The sequence below is a fragment of the Anguilla rostrata genome, chromosome 12 (genome assembly GCF_018555375.3).
Source record: "Anguilla rostrata isolate EN2019 chromosome 12, ASM1855537v3, whole genome shotgun sequence".
Lineage (NCBI taxonomy): Eukaryota > Metazoa > Chordata > Actinopteri > Anguilliformes > Anguillidae > Anguilla > Anguilla rostrata.
The window spans coordinates 37,517,539-37,524,153 of NC_057944.1; the positions used below are offsets into that span (position 1 = coordinate 37,517,539).

At 44.7% G+C, this 6,615-nt stretch overlaps 1 long non-coding RNA gene across 2 annotated transcripts in view; it reads right to left on the bottom strand.

The window, feature by feature from the left end:
• The window catches only part of LOC135235560 (uncharacterized), a 14,298-nt gene extending 8,643 nt beyond the window's left edge, over positions 1-5,655 (bottom strand). Inside the window, exons 1-2 of one of the 2 annotated variants that reach the window (XR_010324407.1) lie at positions 5,090-5,655; positions 4,642-4,657 (exon numbers count right to left, since the gene is read on the bottom strand). This is a non-coding gene — a long non-coding RNA (uncharacterized LOC135235560). The remainder of the gene's footprint in view (positions 1-4,641; positions 4,658-5,089) is intronic. The other variant, XR_010324408.1, reaches the window with a different exon arrangement.
• Between the last annotated feature and the right edge of the window lie 960 nt (positions 5,656-6,615).

Consider the following 6,615-nt stretch of genomic DNA (forward strand, 5'->3'; position numbering starts at 1 on the left):
TAAAGCGCTTTGGATAAAAGTGCTATATAAATACAGTCCATTTACCATTTACCAAATAGACTGCAATGTTTTTGGAATGCCAAAATCATAAATCATAATCACAAACAAGCACGTAACCGTCCAGACCCACGGCGCAACTAACTTCCACAGACACATTTTATCTGGCACCACCTGCGCATGCGTCCCACAAAATGTCCCGCAAAGGTCGTCCGTGAGTGAGTGAGTGAGTGACCACAATTTGCCATGCAGAGCCCATGGCGGCAGTTCCTGCACACCGTGGGAAAAATACAGTCCCTCGTGAACCTGGGTGGTTAACCTGTCACAACCAATACAAAATATAAAAGGCATCGTTCATCTATATATTACATGTATATGCACTTACACCCAGTACCACAGAAGTAAAGCTACTGTTACTGTTAACTCCAAATAATGACATACTATGAAATAAATTACTATGAAATATACTATACAATTTCTCACCTGAAAATAATCATTTAAAAAAAGAGATTGGAACTAAGCCAGGCCTCGCGCACAGGCAAAGATTTCTGGGGGAGGCGGGGGATACGTCCCGCTCAATATTTAGAACACATGCATTTGTCCCCCCAAAACATGAAAGAAGCATTTCCACCATAAATTGATTCAGAAAGGCACACATTGGTGCATATAAATTCACCAGAATGCAGGAAATGAAGTGTTTGACACTCAAAACTTCCTGGGGGAGGACCCGCAGACTCCTCGATCGAACGTTCATCCGAGGCGCTTCTATGGCGAGCCGTTGAGACCTAAAACGGCCGAATTCAGACCGGCACTTAAGTGCTTTTCCCGCTCAATTCATGGAAAATCCACTAAAGCGCATTTCCGAATTCGGCCCTAAGTATCCTACATACAGTACATACGTGGATACGCCGACGAATAAACAGTAGGCAACACACACACACACACACACACACAGGCCTGCACGCTTAAGCCGACGTCCAGAATAACAGCCTGTCCTCCTGCTTCTGCTTTCAGAACCCAGCCGCCCAGGGACCATAAATGTTGAATGCCAGCCCTGAGGCATTAAAGCACCACTCTGAGTAATTACATCTGAGGGAGATTGGTTGTGTCAGACCAACGGTGGGGAAATCTTTCCTAATGCGATCTCAACAAGAGCCTCGTTTAATTATTAAAGGACAACAAAACAGGACCGGGGGCTTCGCGCGCGGAGGTCTGGCAGGTGAGATGAATGATCCACGGCGTGCGTACATCACGCGCTCACCTCCCCGACAAAGCCCGGCCAGCCGCGCAGCTCAGTATTATTCGCGTGCTGCTTCTGTGATGACTCCACGCGCAACGTTAAGCCTATTTAACGGTAATCTTATTTAACCTTTTAGGTTTAAATAAGACTCGGGAGTAAGCTAGAGCGTCCGCTGTACAGGTATTTGCTCCCTGAACCGACGGCTTTTGATTTCGTTGGCTGAAAATGATGTCGTCTTTAGTTAAGGGTTATACGGAATGAATGGCATATGAATACGACTGATTTGCGTGTGTGATGATGACGACACATTTATAAATATCCCCGACACAATTATACCGTCTAAGAAAATATTTATGCGGTATAAAAGGACATGACAGTCAGATGATTTGTAGTCATGCTCTCTCTAACCTGAACCGGTTAGTAATCTGAAATCCTTTAACTCCGTAGGCACCGGTAGCCTACAGATCCTGCAAATGACAGACCGTTTTAAAATAAGCATCTGTTTTCACCAGTGTTCTGGTCAAAATTCTTATTTCACGCGATGGGTAATTTGTCTGTTTATCGATCAGCATCTGAAATATAACCCTTTTCTAAAGGAGCAGCCAGAGGGCAGCTGATCCGATTGATCAGCACATCTTTGAACAAAAGACCACTCGCAGGCTACAAAAAGAGACCACAAAGCAGCCGTTAGAAGGGTTGTTCATTATAACCGCGTGTTTCAAACAACAGATCAATCAACTCGACTTTACGCCCTGGGGGGGGGGGGGGAAACTGCGCTTTTGTTCAAAAGGAGAACCACAGCAGAGGAAATCCATGGGACCCATCCCGGACCAGGCCCTCTCATCCTGTATCGGGATCCTTATTATTCATTACGCTTTAGAGGAGCAAGATCACAAACATGGGATTAAAATGTTGTAAACTGAACGTTCTATTGCGGATGTGACAGTCACTACTGGCAACAAAGTGGCAACAAAATGCTTCAAAAGGGATAAGTAGTCATGTGCGTGTTTTTCACACATGCAATGCAATGCATCTTATTTGTGCATTGTTTGAATAAATGGATTGTTAAAAAATGGTTGGCCTGAGTCAAGTACATACTTAATCAGAGTAAAATGTAATTTTTGTATGTACTTGTGCATAGAGTTGGTTTAACACTGAATGCTGTGGTTGAAGAACCCATACTGGTGATCATGTTCTGCGCTGTTATTTATTTATTTATTTATTTGGGGAGGGGGGTAAAAGCATATAGTGGAGAGAGAAAATCAGCCTTTGCACCTCCTCCTTCTTTTTCCTCTTTCTCCTCCCTTTAATCTGGCCCTACTCCCTATCTCCTCTCCTCCAGCGTGATGAATAATGGAAAGACGCCTGCTCATCCCCCCCCCTCCCACACTTCACCTGGGTGCTCTCCCTTCTCTGCAGCACCTTCCTGCACTAAATCATTCAGACCGTCAGGAAGATTCGGGCTAAGTGGGGAGCACCGTGCCAAAGACCCGTCACACTCCACACTCCCGTTCCGACCTCCCCCCCCCCCCCCCGGAAATCAGGATTCCGCTTCAGCTGGCAGCTACTTTCTCTTGATTGCTCCCTCTTCCTCCTCCATCCCCTACTCCTCCTCCTCGTACTCATCCCATCCTGCGGGGGCTCTTGTTCATTCAGCCAAAGTTTCAGTGAGGACATCAAGAGAGCCCGCACGCACGCACACACACACACACACACCCCGAGAGGTTACATTTAGGGCAGACAGCAGAATGCGTTTAAGAACCGAAAAAAAGCTCTAAACTTTTTAAATGCTCCACAGACCCCCTCCCCCCATCCCATGATTCAATCCTTATCTCCTTCCCCTTTGCTTTTCTTCTCCCTCTCTGAGCAACCCATGGAGACGTGGGCCTCCTGCGAAAACCCGCAATTATTCTTAATCTACCGCTGAATAAAGCGGTTCCCCCCTCTGCCCGAGTTTCACATATTAATCACTTTAATTGCAAAGGGGGGGGGGGACAACGCCCTTTCAACACTTACTTAATGAATTATTTACCATTTCCTGTCTTAATTGTGGTCATTGCAGTTCTGCAACCAAAAATTAAATATTAAAATTGTAAAAGTGAAGATCTCATTTGTCTCAGTTCACTGGTTTCTTGTATCCTTAATGAGATAGACCAAAAATACCCATAAAGCATTACCGTTTATTTTACATTAGTGTAAATACATTGGTATAAGTTACATTGTGTACGTCACGTACCGGTATTACATTACATTACAGGCATTTGGCAGACGCTCTTATCCAGAGCGACGTACAACAAAGAGTATAACCATAACCAGGAACAAGTATGACGAAACCGCTAGAGAGAAGTACCGGTCCAAGTGCAGGGAACAACCGCATAGTTCAACTTGGACCCTGAAGGTTAAACTGATTAACACTAACAACGAGAACGGCAACAACGCAGTCTATGAGTTGGGACGTTCCGGAACAATGTACGATGCTGACCTAAACTCAAGCGTTTATTACCTACATAAAGCTCAATTCAATTTCACATAAGAGTAACTTCAGAAACATTAATACGTGCTTATTCAACTCATGTAGGCTAACCGGCACTAAACATGAAAAACTGCTATTAAGTGAACAAACAAAAAAACCCCGATAGTATTCACACACGACTCCTTTTGAAATTGCGAATATAATGACAAGCCACTGATAGTAGGAATGCTGATGCATACTTTTAACGAGAAACAGATTTACTCAAAATTGTCCCTGCATTATTTTACAAAGCAGGGCGTTACTCAGATCAAGCTGTGAGTTTTAATGTTAACATGCACAGACAGTAAAAATAAAAACCATCATTCCATTCTTGGGCGAAACTTTAGCCTACTTTAATACAGGGTGGTTATGAGTGTCGTCTTCCAGTCTTTCGCTATATTGTGCTATATATATAGCACAATATAGCGTATATATATATATATATATATATATATATATATATAGTGGCATTAGCCTTGATCCAAGGCGTTCCCAAGCTCCCCAATTAGCAGGGCGTCAAACACGCCGCATAGTGTGGCCCAGCTAACGAGGCGGCGTGCTGTAATCTCCATCTCCCCGGACGGCTAATAAAGCCGAGCGAACCACAGGAACTACTGAGCCGGAGAGAGACATAAATAAATTATCGCGTGTCTTCGATTCGATTTGAATAACGGCAGCTCGCGGGACATTAAAGGAGATCGAAGGGCCGTTGAAACTGGATACATCGCCGAAATCAAATACACCCAACAGTGTCTCAATAGAGCACCCCCCCGCCCCCGCCAAGCTGGGAGTGAGGGGGGGGTTGATGTCTCAGGGAGGAACGTGTTTTGTAGCAATGCCTTTAAATGGCCACTTCCACTCTCATTTCATTGCTTATTAATGCTTTACTCACCCCCTCCGTTCCAGATCTGCAATAAAAACAGAACGTCTCAGAGCTACTGCTAGGACAGCCCGACTCTCCCACAATTCCCTCACTTCCATCCACCTCTCCTTCCCTCTCCGTTGCAGCCCAGAGCCTCCAACTTACAGGAAGCAAGCAGCAGCAATGACTGCAGCATAAATACCACAGAACCGCAAATTGAGAATAACTCCAAAGGCAAATATTTTAAAAAGAATGTTTTTAAAAAAAACAAATGCTAGCAGACGTGGACCAACAGCACGAGTTGGGAGGTGGGAAAGGGGGTAGTTGAGGCCTCCCCATGGTGGGAAGACAGACCCGAAACACCCCCAACCAGCCTACAACAACCAAAACACAAAGAACTAAAACAATCCTGAAAACAGAGGAAAGTTCACTAAGGCAATTGAGAGCGTTCAACAAAAGAAAATAAATAAATAAATACCTGCGTGCCCTTTGCAGCCAACAGCAGCAGGATGTGAAAGAGACCAGCTCTTGGGAAAGAGGACAGATCAACATTTACAGGCTCCAAAACAGACGGGAAAGAAGTTCATAATTAGCTCAGGTGTGACCATTTTCTCAATTAGCACAGGTGTGAATGGCTCCTATCAGCAGAGGAGAAGGGGAAATGAGACCTGCACACTCATCACATGTCAGGGAGCGGGGAATATTATATATGTATATATATATATATATATATGAATATGAATATGAATATTTAGCAGAGTGTAACACACTCCACTTAAGCGCTTTCTAATTTTATCCTTGCTTTTCTTGATTTAATGACTTAATGCTCTCCCCTTCCCCCTCTGTCTCTTCTTTATTCACTCCCCATCTCTCTCTCTCTCTCTCTCTCTCTCTCTCTCTCTCTCTCTCTTTCCCCCGTCTGCCCATAAATAGCGAATCCAGTTGTTCCAAAATCTTGAAAATGCCTTGCGTGTAAGTACATTTCTGTACGCGCCGTTTTCCGTGAGGGTGATCCTTCCCTCTCTCCTCTGAATTTTACATTTCTCTCCCCCCTTTCTCTGCCCACTCGTTCTTCTCCTGCCTCCCCTTCTTTTCCCCTCCGCTGTTCCCCCTCTTCCCTCCCACTCCCTGTGCACTTCAATGTGTAATTGATTTGCCAGTACATTAACCCTCCCCGGTGGGAATATAATTCCTCTCTCTTTCTCTCCCTCTCTCTCTCTCTCTCACTCACTCTCTCTCTCTTTCCTGTTTGTCTTTCTCTTTTAATCTTTTCCATATTTTCCATCCCTCTCTCCTGGCAACATGCAGAACAAGTAGTAATGGACCAATGCACTACCTGGAGTGCGAGCCTCTCAGTCTGTTCAGTTTCATGATTCCATTTCAGGTTTGAATCCATGGTATGGTTACTTGGCAACATCTCCAAGAGCACTGAGCCGGTGAAATTTCTGAGCGCTAAATTACTTCGCTGAATAATGCACTTAATTACATTAAGCGCAAGTTTGGTGATATCGTTCATTGAGAGGGGAGGAAGTGCACATTTAGCATTTCTTATGTTTCATTCATTAGTGATTTCTCTTGCCCTGGTGATGTGTGTGTATCTGTGTGTGTGTGTGTGTGTGTGCACACGTGTGTGTGTGTGTGTGCGTGTGCATGCAAGTGTGTGTGTGTGTGTGTGTGTGTGTGTGTGTGTGTGTGTGTGTGTGTGTGTGAATGTGTGTGTGCGTGTGTGTGTGTGAATGTGTGTGTGTGTGTGAATGTGTGTGTGTGCCTCGTGGTGCAAGGCTATGGGTATGCATGTGTTTTCATTCTTCTCGTGGGGCTTCAGAGAGAAGAAGGGAGAGGCAGAAAGATGGAGAACTCCTTTGCGATGTCTTTCAGATCACAGAAGCAGGTTGGCGAGGAGAAATAAAGGTTGGGAGGAAATGACATCGCATGCAGAGGCACCACAGAAACAAAGCGCTCCTCTTTCCAACATTCTCTCTCTCAAAAAAAAAAAATCCCACA